Source organism: Ambystoma mexicanum, chromosome 7q, assembly GCF_040938575.1.
Source record: "Ambystoma mexicanum isolate Mex_15411 chromosome 7q, UKY_AmexF1_1, whole genome shotgun sequence".
In the NCBI taxonomy this organism is placed as follows: domain Eukaryota; kingdom Metazoa; phylum Chordata; class Amphibia; order Caudata; family Ambystomatidae; genus Ambystoma; species Ambystoma mexicanum.
The window spans coordinates 73197820-73214874 of NC_090941.1; positions in this window are offsets into that span (position 1 = coordinate 73197820).

Genomic DNA, 17055 nt, shown 5'->3' on the forward strand with positions numbered 1-17055 from the left:
AAGTCCAAGGTTGGGATAGTATGCGAACCAATCAGTGGGTTTGAGGGACAACCTAACATACAATGTTACATAGACCGATCCACGGCTATTTTGTCTGCTATAATCAGTACTGTATGTATTTAGAGGTAGTTCAAGGCGTTCCCTATAGATAAGGGGTAGCCAATGATGCACTAATCCTTATATGTTCTATAAGTAGATATGTTCCCTTAATCTCTTCCCCCAATAGGTTTTGTATTTTGACACATAGTTGATGTCATAGATGACACATATTGGGGTAAAAGACCGCTATGTACTCAAGCTACTGTGCGAGGGTACAAGCATCAGTCTGATGCCTGTGAGTTCTCCCTACTTCATTAAATGAGACTAAAGAAGCACATTGTCATATTCCTTGAGTCTGTCCGATAATTTGGTTTGAGATAATTATTTGTAATTCCATCTAGCACAAAAGACACTTCAAGGTGCTAGAACACATTTCTATGCATATGAATACATGTTTCGCAAACAAACCTGATCACTTCAGACCAAATCATGGTCAGTGAAGAGTGTGTTGCAAGAAAGGTGTGCAATAAAGGCAGGGTGACACCACGACCAGACAATGAAAAGTGTTCTCCAATTAATAGCCTTATTTTGATTTCACCAAAAGGTTTCTTAATATAGGAATTGCTCTGGAAGAAAATAAACTAGTAACCGCCTGTGAAATACTTTACCCCAGCAATCCTCTTCTTTAGGACTTGGGCAAGTATCTGGTTTCAATGAAAAAAAAAAGGTTTCACCCAGATTTCCTTTATTGGGTGACACTGTATCTGGGAATTAAAGGATTTGCAAGGTTCCCCAGGAGCCTACGGACATTCCTCTTCTGGGAAAAGGATCCATGGTTGCTATTAGCATCTATCTATCCAACCCGTGTTGGCAGAGATGGGTCTCAAAGATGTAAGTCAATTGGCAGGTCTGTTCTTTTTCTGCTCCACAAACAGTGCAAACAGTCTTTCATATCTGGTCTCTATCTGGTATCACTCACAGTTTTTAGGCAAAACATTGCTCCTTCGTTCTTGTGACGTTCTTAATGTCACTGGGCCTAGTAAGATCGTTGTTTTTGGTCTCCCCTGTTCCCCTCCCTTTGTCTGGTCACGCTCTGAAACACTTGTGTACGAGCGCAATATAAATAAAATATAATTTCGTTTCATTTCTAGTCTTCTCTTGACCCATTGTTTCCCTCCTTGTCTTGGAAAGGGTAGTGGTTCTCAGGTTTTGCAGATACTTGTATTGTCGCTCTACGGTTTGTATGGATGAGGTCTGCATTATAACCTAGAGGTGTGGTGCGACCGGAGGGTACTGGTTGACTGGTTGGCACCTATTTTGCTTCCATCCCTGAGGAGGTCATATCTTGTTACACAGCCCCCTCTGACTTTTCACCTTACTGTGCCGATGCTGGCCTGCCCCTGGATGTCTGTCTCTAAGTCTCCCCTCTGACACTCAGGCTAGCTGTCAGATGACCTCCTTAATAAATCCATCACGAGCTTGCTCCTTGTCCCGCTCTTTCCAAACAACAGGAGGAAGGTAATTGCCCTATTATCTAAATGTCTCTGTCCCTGGACCTCCAGAAACGTTGTACAATCTTCCTCATTTTACTTTCTCTACTCCCCCATGACAGGTCTTTCCTTCTTGCCTGTTCTCCTCCTTTCTTCCTCCGGATGTTATCTCTCTCTCTGCCCCTCTCTTCTTTTTTCCACCTCTAACCTCTCTTGCTCTCTCTCCCCTTCTTCCAACCACCTCTGCTCTCTCAATACTACCTAACTTTTCTAAAATGTCCCCCATCCTCCTTGATCTTTACCACCTCCAACCTCTTCTATTATCTCCTCATACCCCTCCTCAATCATCATCTTTCATTTCCTCTGTACCCTTCCCACCTTAAAGCTCCCTGTCCCCATCGGCTTGACTGTTCACCTCCACCTCCTCTTGCATGTTCCACTTTTTCCACTTCTTCAGCTCTGCCTGCACCATCCTCTTTTTCTGCATCTCCACCTCCTTTGCCTTAAGTTCTCTCTGCACAGCAAATCACTCTGCTACTATAGCCACTGACACTGCCCTCTGCCTGTGGGTTTTTATACTGAACCTTTTCCCCCCCAATGGGCCAGGCCTTCCCCAAGTGTCTGTAGCTGGGGAATGTGCTTCCCAGGGATTACTAAGCGCCTATTGGGTTACCCTGTTCATGTCCAGTTACTTGGATTATGCGTTCTTGCCCTGGTCTTTAAAAGGTAGGGCAATCATCTGTGTTTTTGCTGGAACAGACATGCACACTAAAGTGCAGGTTGATGATGTGTGGAAAAAGTGGAGCATTTTGGCAACATTACAGTACCATTTACAAAAAGAAAGGGAAGCCACAAAACAGGCGATTGAAAGTATCTGTTCATTTTATCTTGTCCCATTTGGCGATTTAGGACATGGGCTATCTGGAAATTGAAAATATAGCTCAGAAATAGAATGTTATATTATGTCCATAAAGCAGGAAGTGCAGATGGTCTTACTAAAACTTTGAGGACTTTTAAAAAAATTACCAGATAACCTGTTCAACAAACTTATTCAGTTGATTTTCAGGCATGGAAAAGTCCCAGGAGTTAGGATGAACTGTGCATGACTACATTGTCATAAGATGGGAAGGACAGTAAGAAAGCAGGGCTTTATCGACCTATTCGGATCCCGAATGTGGACTGAAAACTTTACAATGCAGGCTAAGTACTGCTATTTGTTTTTTGTATTTACATTTATGTTTTCTACAGAGAAAACCTAGCCCAAGAGCAATGGAGCACCGTACAAGGCTTCAAGGAACAGGCAGGTCGTTTTCAATGGCTCAGAAGGGTGGCAGAGGGACAGAGTACCCTAAACTGCTCATAGGAATTCCTTGAAAAGCAGAGCTTGAATTTCTTTCCTGAACTGCAGGAGCATTGGAGTGGTCCTGATTGTTAAACCAAAAGTCGATGGCTGGAAGGTTTTGAATAAATCATAACCACGGACACAGCTCTGGGCAACCCTCCAAACCATTGTTTTCAGGCTGCTAAAGCATTACAGAATGGGAAAGAACATGAAAATCTGGCTTGGTCCCACCCGAAGTGGTGCAATCCAACTGCAAACTTCAAGGTCACATCTCTTTTGCCTGATTGCTTCCAGGGTGGTTCTCCAGCATGGTGGGTCATAGAAGAAAAAGGTTATGTCGTGATCTGTTCTATATGTTTAGTTTCCAACCAAGCAATGGTATGGCTCCTAGAGGAGCGATCGGAATATCCCTATAGATCTCCAACTTCGCAAATCTCTCAAAACATGACTTTTCCAACACCACCTGCCCAATAATTAATCCCAATGGAGGGACAGACCGATGCACAAAAACACCGGCCCTTTAACTAATCCCAATGGAGGGACAGACCAATGCACAAAAACACTGGCCCTTTAACTAATCCCAATGGAGGGACAGACTGATGCACAAAAACACCGGCCCTTTAACTAATCCCAATGGAGGGACAGACCGATGCACAAAAACACCGGCCCTTTAACTAATCCCAATGGAGGGACAGACCAATGCACAAAAACACCGGCCCTTTAACTAATCCCAATGGAGGGACAGACCGATGCACAGATATAACACACAGTACCATGCTACTGTTAAAAGATGCCATCACAAAAACTGGCTCCCTACACCCTGTATAGCGCTCCGCTGCTCTTGAGCTAGGTTTGCACTTTAAATAAAATATAAACAAAAATACCTTACATTCCAAATACACTATGATAATACATAGAAAATGAAATCAAATACAATGCAAAATTGTTTTTATTCGTTAGCTTTGTTAGAATAATTCCATTGTGAATGTACTTCACACAGTACGTCTCCTGTATGACAAGCCCACATTACAAGACACATTCAAAAACATGGTTGATTGGTTTGACTATATTGTTGTTTTAAAATCTTGCTGGCATACTACCGCAAGCTTTTCAAGTGAGAAGTGTTTAGAAAAATCTCAAGGCTCAAGAGTGTTTGAATGCTGTTAATTTGCATCTGCTTTTGTAGTTGTTTCGTTAGCAACACAACTTGAAATGCTGCTGTTTGACTAAAGTGGTTCAATAAAAAAATTTAAAAATGTAAATCATAAAACAGTAGTACACCTTTAGACTTTAACTCCACAGTCTGCCTTACTTACAATAGGTGGGGGAGGAATACAGTGAGCAGTTCCTTCTATGGCTCCTTTTTGGGGTGGGGGGTTCAAATGAACAGGGCTGCTTCTGTCGTCGGCCACTGTGCGTTTGTTGCTTCTGCCTGTTAATGATTGTTTAAATACTCTGCTGTTACAGGTGAGAGTTTTGACAGGCTCTTGCTTTAGCACCCAATCCTCATTGGCACGCGGCCCGAGCTGAGTGTCCCTGCAGAGTGCTGCCGTCTGTCTGAAACGTCCTCAGTTTAGGAGGGCTGCAGTCCGCCAGCCTCCCCACCCCCAAGCTGGTGGCTGACTCCGCTACTTTACGAAAAAGGTGAACTTTCAAAGACCGGTCACATAGGATGTGTCTGGGACTATATATCTGGTCTGCAAAAGTCCTTTTTTTTCATAAAGTAGATAAAAACTTGAAGCCCTGAAATGGTTGTGCACCCTCATGAGATCTATACCAAAGGTTATATGAGAAACATTCAGGCTCCCACTGATCTGTTTCCTGCCACCTTGTACTATGGTCCAGTGACATCTCCAGGAACAAAGTTTGCAAAGTCCAGTCCTCACCAGGTTTTCAGGCAAGCCAACGACTATGTAAAGAGCTGCCTTTTAGATTCACTATATACAAAGGCATTTCTGAAAACATGGAGTTGATTTAGAACTTATGGACCGGGCTCAGAGCTCACTTGCTAGAGTGTGCGTTATGAAAATATTATCAATTAGTTGCTTAGTGCTTGACCGGTGCACTTTTATCATTTTGTTCAAATTCATATTTTCTTTTTACTTCAATCATTTTTTTAAATGTAGGGCTTCAGTTTTTAGATGTGTTTACTCATTTGTCTGTCTTTTTCTTCTTCTTCTGGACTTTAAGGTTATTGCTATCTCAGTTGCACGTTTTCCAAAGTTTGGTTTGATTTACATAGTACAGAGAGAAGAGTTCGGTGTCTTGTACTCAGTTGTAGTCAAACATTTTCAAATGTAGGTGTTGAAATAAAGCAGCTTCAAGCAAAGACTTTCAAGCTATAAGAGAACCGTAATGTTAAGATGTACATATTGCCACAAATCAACTTGGACTCTAGATGTTGTATATATCTATGTATATAACTTGAGCTCTAAATAAACACTTTGCCGACAGTCTCCAAGACTACTAAGCCTATTGTCAGGTAAACTTTGCAAATATAGAGACGTGCAGCTTTGTTTCAAAATCTGCGTATTCCCTGGGCCTGGACTTGTTCACAACGACAATGCGCCTCATTTCTGCGCCAGTCTACTCTATGCACTCCTCAAGATGGATTCCAGTGGATGAGAATGAGAGAATATTTTTGCCTTTTGCCATACTCGTCACTTTTAATTATCAGGTACAGTCTTGACCGTATTGCTCCAGCAGTGCAAGTATGCCATCACCCTGGCCCTTCAGCATTAATGCCCATCATATATCAGAAGCCATTATGATGCCACAGCAAGTTAAGTGAATGCCTCGGAGGTCTGTATGCCATCTTCAGTCTCTGGTTTCGAACACTGCATGGCCAAGTAAGCCCTTCAAAGCCCATAGTAGTAATAACATCAGTTATTACATGGTTTGGTAAATGGAGAAGACCACAATGCACCAAAGAAAAACCTGAACAAATTATATCTACATATCCTATTCCTGTATGTAATGCAATGCAAGGTGGTATTATATAGCGCAACGCCGGCCATGTTGGCAGCCTGTTGGCGCCTAGCTCAGAAATTATGGATATAAATACACATGGTGAGGGGAAAGTGAGTGAATATGAATGTGGCGTGGCAATTCTTTCATGGCTGGGTGAGTAAGAAAAGACCAAAGGTGGAGATGTTGTATCGGAACATTTTCGAGTGAAGAATCTTTGGGTATGTAACTCAAAATTGCTGCTATAAAGCAGAGTGTAAGAATATAACGATAAGTCACTCTTAATCTTGTGGATGTAAAAAGTGCTTCAATCTACATGCGTTTCTCTCTGATTATAAGCAAATCAATTGCCTGTATCTACACCATTATCACTCAACAGCTTCTGAAACTACTCACTGTATGTTTTTCTCACAAAACCAATTTATTGCTACAGTTGGAAAGTGGGTATGGGTACACAAATGGCATTTTCCGGTAAAGAAGCAATTGTAATGGTGAATTCAGGCCAGGCAGAACAGGCTAGTAGGCAGGGGACCCAGTTTCCTGATGTAACTTTTTACAGTTAAACCACTTTGCGTCCATAGCCTGATCCAGATCTACATAGTGCTGATTCTCAAAGGCTCTGGGAAGAGGAAGCAGTTTTCACTTGTAGGTCATGATGGGAACTGCGTGAACTTCTTCTTGGGGTCCTCACATTGCTAAAGTGGGTGCAATTGCTCTTGGGAGCAAGACCTATTTTTGGTGAATAGGTGTGTTAAACGTCGTAGTCTACGCACAGTCAATTTCTTATATGTTGTGTGTGTGCAAGGTACAGCATTGCACGTGCAGGTGCTGCCAGGCTCCCACACCATGTACATCCCCACAAGTCCAGGTGGCGCCATCACATGATATGAGCAGCCTCAAATGATACAATACCACCTTTTATGCCATCCAAGGCGTTTTATGCCTTGTATAGTCATCATTTATAAGGTAGTGTGATACCCTGTCATTCCTTACCATCATACCCCAAGAGCAGCCTCTAAAGAAATCTGTAGGGTAATGCATCAAACACATTTAGTCATCATGAATAATATCCTCCCATGTAACCCTTAATTGTCCAACCTGCCCCCAGCAAAGCCTGAGGAGTTTCATGTGGCAAAGCCTACTGCCTCCCAAAATAATGTGGCATCTAGTGCAGATGCAGTTATTATTTTCCCTTTTCTCTCTTCTTGTCCAGTACAGCTCACATTTCTGATTATGGGGAGAATGCACTGACAGAGGAAACCCTTGGTTCCTCATATAGCCACTCCCCATCCAATAGGATGTTCCAGAGGTGCCATGGGAGGGACAAAAGGTGGGCACTTCAGAAATTGAACACAGCTGTTGGGTAGGTGTTGTTACTCTCTGTTTGTGATGCAGGACCTGCAGCCTCTTAAACAGGGGTTACAATGGAAGTGCTAATCGCACCATGAGATTTCACAGAATTACCAACATGTAACTGTTGAAACCCTAAATTACACTTTTCTTTCACTATGCCTGGAGATTTTATACTCCATGTATTTAATGTATATAATTCAGATGTGAAAGCATCTGACGATTCAAACAGACTCTGAGCTTTGAATTCTCTCGTGGAAATTAAATCCCCATATAACAAAACGGTTGATCCTTCCATAAGGAAAGTAGTTGTCAATTTCTTGGTATGATTAAGCAGACTGTAGACCCACCTTTACAAGCAGGACTCGACTTTGAAGTGCGGGGGATCACACGGGAACCGCTAGAACACCGAATCGAACCGGCACATTTTCACAGATACGGTTGTTGAAGCAGGGATTGTGCCTTAGTGGCAGAAGAATCTCAGAGATGAAGAAGTCAAACAATAGACTAGCCTGTTTTCTATACATTTCAGGTGACATCTGGTTTTTAAGAACACACATTACAACCAATTTGTTCAATATAAAAAATACACTTGTATTTTATTTTATTCAAAGCACAGTAGAAAATTTGATACAAAAAATATTAAAAACTTTAAAAAAAAAAAATTATTTATTTTTGTTGTTTTAGACCCCTATCACCAGGTCAAAGTAAAAACACATTCAATACAAAAATGCATGTTAGAAAAACACCATTAAACAGTTGTCTTTACAACACAACAGTGCCAACATATAACATACACATAGATTCATTTGTTGTGTTTTGCATTGCACCCAACATGTTTCTGTCAAGGAGACCTTTTACGTCAGACATTCATCGGGGGATATCCTGTTCTTTTTATCTGTGTCCAACCACTTGTATTCTAGGAGAGGGTTACACTTTTCGAACACTATTAAAAAGACAGAAAAACCAATAAGTCACTTTAAAAAGATTTACACCTGGACACAAATCCACTACATCAATTATCAACAGTCACTTAATTAAATAGGAATTCTATTCTAGGCCTAATTCTGAATGGTTTTGCAAAGTTTGGTGGGATTCTGTCAAGAGGGATCAAAATTAGAGGGCAGTCCCAAAATATTGTAAAGCTTGTAAATGTGGTGCCATTTGACAAATCTGCACAACAGTTTGCAAAACGATTTTGGATCTAGATATACATGGTTTTGCAAAGTTTGGTGAGACTCTGTCAAGAGGGGGCAAACTTAAAGTGGGGTCCCAAAATAATGTAAAGGCTTATAAATGGGGTGCTATATGACAAATTTACAGAAAAGTTTGCACAAAGATTTTAGATTGAGATATAAATGTTTTTCTAAAGTTTGGTGGGATTTTCTCACGAGGTGGCGAAATTAGAGGGGGTCTCAACATTTTTAGATGGCTTATAACTTTGTTGCCATTTGACGAATGTGGACAAAGGTTTTGAGAAAGATTATGGACCCAACCTTCAATGTTTGTGTAAAGACTGAATGGATTGTGTCAAGTGGGGGGCTAAATTATATGACTATTGTGTGTACATACATTTTGACACTTTGAAAAAATATGAAATGGGCGGATTTCATGCAAACTCGTGTAAGGAGCACTGGCAAGGACCTTAAAGCATGGTTTTGCAAATGTGCCTGTGTTTTATTTTTTGACAATTGTCATAACGTACTACAAAAAATTGTGATATACCTTTGGTGACTGAGGTATAGCCTATGGCCATGGGCAGTGGCCAGATTGTCCTGGTCATGGTATAAGGTCATGATACAGACAATCTGCTACTGGCCATGACTGCGAGAGATGAAAAATGGTGTTAAAGTGGCCATGTCCACCTGGGGCCGGCTATGTGGTAAAGTTATTCGAAAGTAGGATAGGTTTGAAAGGGAAAATAAATGTGTTTGTGGTAATATGGCCGTAGGGTTCTGTAGTCTGCCATGGAAAGGGGAGAGGGGCTCTGTGTGGAGCCCTGCCTTCTCTTTCCATGATGGCCATCTTGGAAAAGGATTTTCCTTCCTAGAGCAGGATGCTGCAGGCGTCGCGCAGTAGGAAGAAAAATCTATTTTTTAGCACCCTGGTTCCTGCTTTGGGAACCAGTGGTGCTAATGGCCTTTATCCCTCATTGCAGGGGCTGCAATGGAGGATAATTGTCCAGAGCCATCTTTATTTATTTATTTATTTATTTATTTATTTATACTGCACCGAAGCCTGCAGACATCAGGGCACACACAGACACAATTCGCTTGGGCCGATAACTTGGGCTGCCAGGCGGTTATCCCCCGTTCCGGTCCCTGGAACGGCGGATGAACATCAAATTATTGCCATTAGCATAACACAACATGCTAAAGGAAATGTTGGAAAAACATATTGGGGGTCATGACAAGTTTGCTGGTCCGGGAACTATGGTACTGGTAAACTGGCTGGTATCGTAGGTCCGGGACTGGCAAACTATGAGTTCTGCTTGCGGATTCCATTACGGCCGCCAGGTCTGTCCTGGTGGCCGTACCGGCACCCACAAGCAGAGCATGTTGAATGCACCGGCACCATTTCCAATGGTGCCGGTGCATCCATCCTCCCCATTCCCATTGAGCCCTATAGAGCTCAATGGGAATGGGGAGCATTCCATGCCGGCGCCCACAAATGGGCAATTACTGGGTCCGGCAGGGCCGTAATGACCTGGTAATTGCCCATTCGCGGGTGCCAAAACTTTTCTGACGTTTGGCGGCAGCCTGCCGGTGTTACCGGCAAGGCTACCGTCAAACCTGTAATGAGGCCCAATGTGCTTTACTGAGAAATGTAAAGTAGATTGAGTCTATAAGATTTTCTTTTAGTTCTGTTTTTTAACTGTGAAAGTTGGTTCCCAAAGGAACCTTTCTTTTGTTGTTTTAAACAAAAAAATGTTTGCAGGAGAGGTTAGAAGGTAAGGTGAGGAGGGAAATGAGGGACGAGGCACCAAGCACTAATATGGAGGGGGAGGTGTACACGGGAAGATGTTGCACGTGTGTTACTTTTAAGGTAGTGGAAGTGTTTCTCATGCTCGTTGATTACAGCTTCAAACACACGTTGATATGCTTTCGTCCTGCAGAGGGGTGTGTTGAAGTATATACAGAGGACTGTTGTCTTCCAGAACTGTCCTCGAAGCAAGGACCCGAATGAGGAGTGCAAACGCGTTGATGGACACGTAATCATGTCGCGTGCAAGTGCATGTTCACGTGGCACTGTCCGGACGTTCCACAATGACGTCACACATTCACGGACATTGACGAAAAGCAAAAACAGTGGAAAAAGTATAGAAGTGTTAAAACTGATGCTAGAAGGTGGGAAATGGCAGAGTTTTAAGGTGAAACGTTGTAAATTGGACAAAAACGTTGCTATATTGGGGTAAGTATTATGTTAGCAAGTTTTAGGCAAATGGCATGCATTGGTAAAAACCCATGGAGTTCTCTGAAAAAAAAAACTTTGTTAAAGAGACGTTAAGCTTAAATTGCACCAATAAAAACCTATACAGTTTACTGAAAAAACTTTGTTAAAGGGACTTTATGGTTAAGTTGCACTAATAAAAACATATGAAATTCAATGAAAAAACTGTGTTAAAGGGACGTTATGGTTAAGTTGCGCCAATAAAAACCTATAAAATTCACTGAAAAAACTTTGTTAAAGGGACGTTATGGTTAAGTTGTGCTAATAAAAACCTATGAAATTCAATGAAAAAATGTAGTAAAGGGACGTTATGGTTAAGATGCATTAATAAAAACCTATGGAATTCAATGAAAAACGTTGTTAAAGGGACTTTATGGTTACAAGTAAAACTGAAAAACATCAGAAATTCACCAGTTATGGTAAGCTAAGCAACCATAACTCGCGCCACCACTGTGCATTGCTAAGACTAACACTCAGGATATCAAAGATGACATCACAAATATATTGAAGACATCACTGACGACATCAAATATATGGTCCACTTGTTTTTGTTCACTGAAATATCTAGGCCAGGTGGTTTTGTGCACTGACAGTCAGAATATTAAAATTCAAAAGGTGCTGTATATCTAGACGTTAACCTTGTCATTTGCTCTGGAAGTACTTTCCTTAGGGTTTGGCCTCAGCTCATGGTGCATGTACATGGGGCAATAGGCAGGCCTCAAACACACAATTCATTTATATACATGAAGATAAACTTTAATGCTATTAACATTTTCTGATGATGCTATTTCTTTCTTCCTTCCTTAAGTTTCCCTGTATGTGCCTCTGATTTGTATGCATTGTGGGTCGTAGTAAGTCTTGTATTGTTAGGTTAGCTATTACATGTTTAATATTACACAATCACCCCTGACATCATGTAACCAACATTATAAACACAACACCTTGTAGGGACTCTTCATCAAAATGAATTTCACATGTGATGTCATCTGTCATCAATGACATTTGTGATGTCATCTTTGATGTTATGGGTGTTAGTCTTATTAGTGCACGGTGGTGGTGCTAGTTATGGTTGCTTAGCTTACCATAACTTGCACATTTCTGAGGTTTTTCCTTTTTACTTGTAACCATAACGTCCCTTTAACAAAGTTTTTTAATTGAATTTCTTAGGCTTTTATTAGTGCAACTTAACCATAATGTCCCTTTAACAAAGTTTTTTCATTGATGTATATATGTATGATAATGGTCCACAGTTATGTAGCAAAATAAAAACAGTGCAATACAGTGATTTGTTTTTACTAACCAGGATAAGCCAGTGGTTTCACATGGATATATGATCCTACCAGTGAGGAACCTCTTTGCCAGAAAAGAAAGAGATTTCCTGTTCTTTATGGTTCTCATCAGAAAACCTTTAAAGGAAAAAGAAACTGGTGTGCTGCCCCTGGCTCTCAGTGGAATCACTTAAAGAAAAAAGAAGCCTGTCTGCTCCCCTGCCTCTCACTGGAAACTCCTTAAAGGCTAAGCTGCCTTTCACATTTTGTATGTTTGTTGTGATCCTCAAAAAATAACTTTTCCATATACCATGGCCTACAGCCACTAATGCCAGATTCCATTGTTCATATTGTGAGGAGCCAGGAAGGAGACTCGGAAACAAGGGATTCATGGTTTTGGTCAAAGACTTTCATTAAAATAAAAGGGTGTCTGGAAATGCTGCACTAGAGGTGTTTCCCTACCTAAAACCAAAACTAAGTGTCTGTCAATGTCAGAATGTCCAAAGCAAAACCATTCCATGTCCAAAGTACTATTCTGGCCTATACATTCTAAAAAAATAAACTCTAGGGTGAAAAGTGTAATGTCTTTGGCCTTGAGTGGTTTACACATGTTCAAAAAGAAAATGCGTAACTCCAACATAAAAATTCTAGAAGGACAGAGTTCCTTGTTCCAGAGGGTGGTTCCGTTTCCCTGGATGTCTCTTACTTCTGTTGTGTGTTCAAATGTTTCAGTTCCTTGAGTTTCTCTTGTTCCACATTACAACTTTTTGGTACTTTATTCCTTATATACTGTTCAGTTTGTCCTTGCCTGGTGTGCTTCCTTACCAGGGCTTCCTCAGATGGACACTCTTGCAATTGCCTGTTATACTCTTCTGGTAGGACTTCCTTGTATGCATATACTTGCAAATGCCTGGTATACTCTCCTGCCAGGACTTTCTTAGATGAACACACTTGCAATTGCCTGGTATACTCTCCTGCCAGGGTTTTCTTAGTGCACACACTTGCAGCTTCAATTTTCCTGGGGTAACCTGTATCCAGGGCTTCTCTCATGTGGACTCTGCACACACTTCATATGCTTAAATTTTTGTTTTTTTGATACTGTATCTGCCTGGGATACTATTCTGCCATGGCTTTTCTTAACTGTGTATTGAATACGGTCGCAAACTTGAAAGTCTTTTGTTTTACTTCGGTTTTCCTTTTTTACAAAATCCTCACTGGCCTTTTCTCTTTCAACCACTTTATTTGCTTTCCTAATTGTTATTTGCATGCGACATGGCTGCCAATATGCCCCAGTGACCCTGGTTCCTTTTCGGGGACTCAATGACTCTCCGGCAGCGTACTTCACTCTTCCCGTGGCAAGCCGGTGGCAGTTGTTTGGGATCTCTTCCCTTCTTGCCACCTACGTTCCTCAGCTTCTCTGCTCCTCACAGTGCTGCTGGGCTCTTCTGCTTCGTGTTTGGCTCTGGTAAGGTAAACGCTGCCGCTGAACACCTGTGAATGCACAGGAGCCCTGCGTTGGCTTCTAGCATTCCTGCAGTGTGTTCCCTCTTGTAGTCAGTCTTCTTCTGCCTACTTGAGCCGTATTGGCTCCAAAGCACTCTCTACAGCTCCACCGTCTCTTGGTCCTCACAGAGTAAATAGACTTCTTCCACCCAGCAGCGTGCCCCAGTCAGCTGTTGCTATGGCTTAAATATCCCGGCTACAGGCAGGTGCTCACAACAACTAGAGCGCAGCCTGTACTCTTGGTCTTTTCCACTCTGTATTACTTGGATCATCTTCCTCATCCCACTAATCAATTGGTAATGAGATTGGTAGTCCATTCTTGATGTTTTACAAGTAAATTATGGGTAAGTGTTCTTTAAGGGCAAGTCAGTTTTGCATGACATGTAGGTAGAGGCTGAGAGGGTGTTTTCACTAATCTTAAAGGGTAAGTCAGTTTTTGATGGCTTATATACAGATCTTGTTAGAGGGTTTTCAGTATGCTTCCTAAGTGGATGAGGGGAGGTGTAGCAATATTCCATTAAGGCATTGGGTATAGATGGGGTCTCCTCAGAAGGAAGGGGAATGCCATGCCTTGTCCGATGGTGCCCTGCTACTCTCCCGAGGTTGTCTCCCCCATGTGATCCTCCCTCATATAGAAGCCCCCAGGGTCAGGATCAGGTAGCAGCTGCTGTTCCCTGGCCACCTGTGGAGAGGTCACCGCCGGGAAAGGACTGAAGACACTATCGCATTCATCACAATATGTTGTCTGCTTTGACCCTATCACTGTTTCCATGTGACTGATGTCCCTGTTATGCACTCCCAGCCCAGCCACGATCCATAGCCAGAGCTGGTACTGCAGGCTTTCTATTCCATCTGATTATCGAGTCTGTCTTGGTCTCCCTGTGCAATACAGCACAGGAGCACAGGGGGTGTTTATTTGGAAGCTGAGATTGAGAACAACTGTGGAACTTGCAATTCAATACCCCCTACACAGAGAACAGTTGCTTGGTACTGTGGGGCAAACCCATGATACTGTGGTCCATAGTCAGTGCATATGTTATAACTTTGTTAAGCAGAGGTGATGCATCAAACCTAATTCATAACATGATGTGAATTGAAAGGGCACCTGTACTTCCGTTCTGGTTCATTTGTTAATTTATTCATCTTGTTAGCCACTGTACAGTATATTGTTTGATGCTTTAAATGATCCCAGCTGAAAGTAGACTTTGCTAATGTGTCCCTTTTCGAACAGTCGGAAGGAGGCAGGCTGTCACTACTCACCATGATCGCTTTACTGCTCTGGTTTTGCAGTGTTTCCCTTACAGGAGTTAAACTGGAAATAATAGATGCTCCACTGCCATACCCTTGGTTAAACTGGATTAACTCCAATTTGATTGTCATGGATGATTTAGAAAGAAGCCGTGAAATTGAGGATTAGGAATGGGCTCGTTTGATTTGTTTGGTTGTGCTATACCGACCCCTGATCCCAATCTTGATAACAGGAGGGTTTTGCAATGACGGCCAGTCAATCCCATGAACCCAAATCATCACATAACAAGTGAGTAATATGAGTTAGGCCTCTGCATGACACTGAACACCTCAGTGTGATTGAAGGTACAAGTTAAATTCCATTGTATCTAGCGATGCATGAGACTTATCTAAAGGTGCCCAGAAAGCATGGTTTTCTCAAAAAGCATATGTACCTGGATCTGAAAGGTTCCGTGTCATTTCATCGACAGTAATTACTTCGTGGTAGTTTACTACAAAGTAATTACTTCAAAATTTTACTTGAAGTTCTTTTTTAATTATTTTGCGGGGTCACTCCATGCACCCTCTTCCCCTTCATTACTACCACTACCCAAAACCCTCTCCACCATCTTTTTGCCCCTTACCCCATAAATACTCACATTATTTTAAGGAACTTCGAAGTAATTACTTTGAAGTAAAAGACCAATAACAAGCCTGTGGATCATGTGGGCTCAGCCCTTCCAAATGTTGCGAGAGACGTAATGAGGTTGTGCCATGTCCTCCTTGATGAATACAAACAAGAAGGTGGTAAAGGTGAAGCCTTAATGAGGCACATGAGCCTCAAAAAAGGCAATAACTGTCAATGTTGTTTTACTTTTTTCCTACAATATATGCCACGGGTAAAACTGTTTCCACACATTATGCATCTGAGGAGGGGGCCGGTGTTGGGGACTTGTCATGGCAACTATAGGCTAGCTTAAAGGAAACCGGGATATGATCAGGATTCTGTTACTTTGCACAAGTCTAAGGAGTCATCCAACTCTAGTTAATGGTCATATTAACCATCCAGGAAATATGTATCACCTGGCATTCTGCCTGAGGCAGACCGGCCTCATTTGCCGGGTGGTGGGGATTCTGTGCATGTCTAATGAACATGTGTAGTGACTTGGATGCAGCAATTATCATCCCACACACCCACCTACAAGCCACCCAACATGGGTCCTGCATACATGCCAGTCAAGGGCATTTGGAATCGAACGCCAGAAGGTCAAATTAAGCCCCCTGTGGTTTCTGCTACTGACAACCCTTTGACAGACAATATAAGATTCTAAGGCATGTGAATTTCTTTCAGAGTGTCATGTTAAGTCCACTGTTAATTTTCCACCCTTCTGTTATTCCTGTTTTTGCAACCCACACGGCAGTCGTTAATCAAGGGTGGTATTGTGTCACCCAGGTCTTCTTAAACCGCAGGATTTTTAACCAGCATTTACAATATAACTCTTGCAGTTCCAACATTTTCTTCTTTGCCACACTTGTCAGCATGGGACCTAGTCATGTAAGACTCATCTCGATGATGTCTACCAGTGCTGGCACTGTGGCACCTATTAGTTTGCATGTGTTCAATACGAGTGACAAAGAACACCAACCTCCATTTTGGAAGATTATGGTAAGGAGTTTTGGTCTGTCAAAAAATTGCACTGTGTTGATTGGATTTGAATAACAATGAGACTCCTCTCTCTTGTGTATCGCCTGACTGATGATCTCTCTTCAATGAAAATTAGTTGTATGTGTCAGAGAAAATTGCTTTGTTTGCCCCTTTTCAGCTGCCATTGATCAATATCTGCTCGGTTTTGTTTTTTCCTTCATCATCTGTGTGGTAAATATGATTAAGTGCGTTTTGCATTTGTGGCTTCTTTTTTTTATCAGAGTATGAAATCCTGCCTTGATGTTTGCATGCTGGTGCCTGCATCATCCATAACTGAATCTGCTTGGGTCAGTGCCTTGGTGGTCGTTCCCACACACATGAGACTGGAGTCAGCATTTCCCTTGTCATGCTCTTTTGACATCTGGCTGTAGTCTCACCTGCTCCCATCACCCTTTCCTTGACGGGCTCTTGCTCTCTTTATCCTATTTCCATTGGTTTCTGCTACACTAAACCTTTTGCTATAAAAATTCACAGAAGTGTGTTCTAATGACACAAGCCCATTTCTGTCTCCTTGGTCAATTTCGTGATCAAACGTAGTTTTGACTCCAATCGAACAATATTAAAATATAAATAGGTAGCCATTTGCTAAAAGCTGAAGTATGGTGCAATTTCTCAAAACAAAGGACCCAAATCGACTCTTCGGTCTCATGAGTATGGATTCAACTAAAGACACGTTTATAGCTAATTCGACCCAGTAATACATATTTTATATAC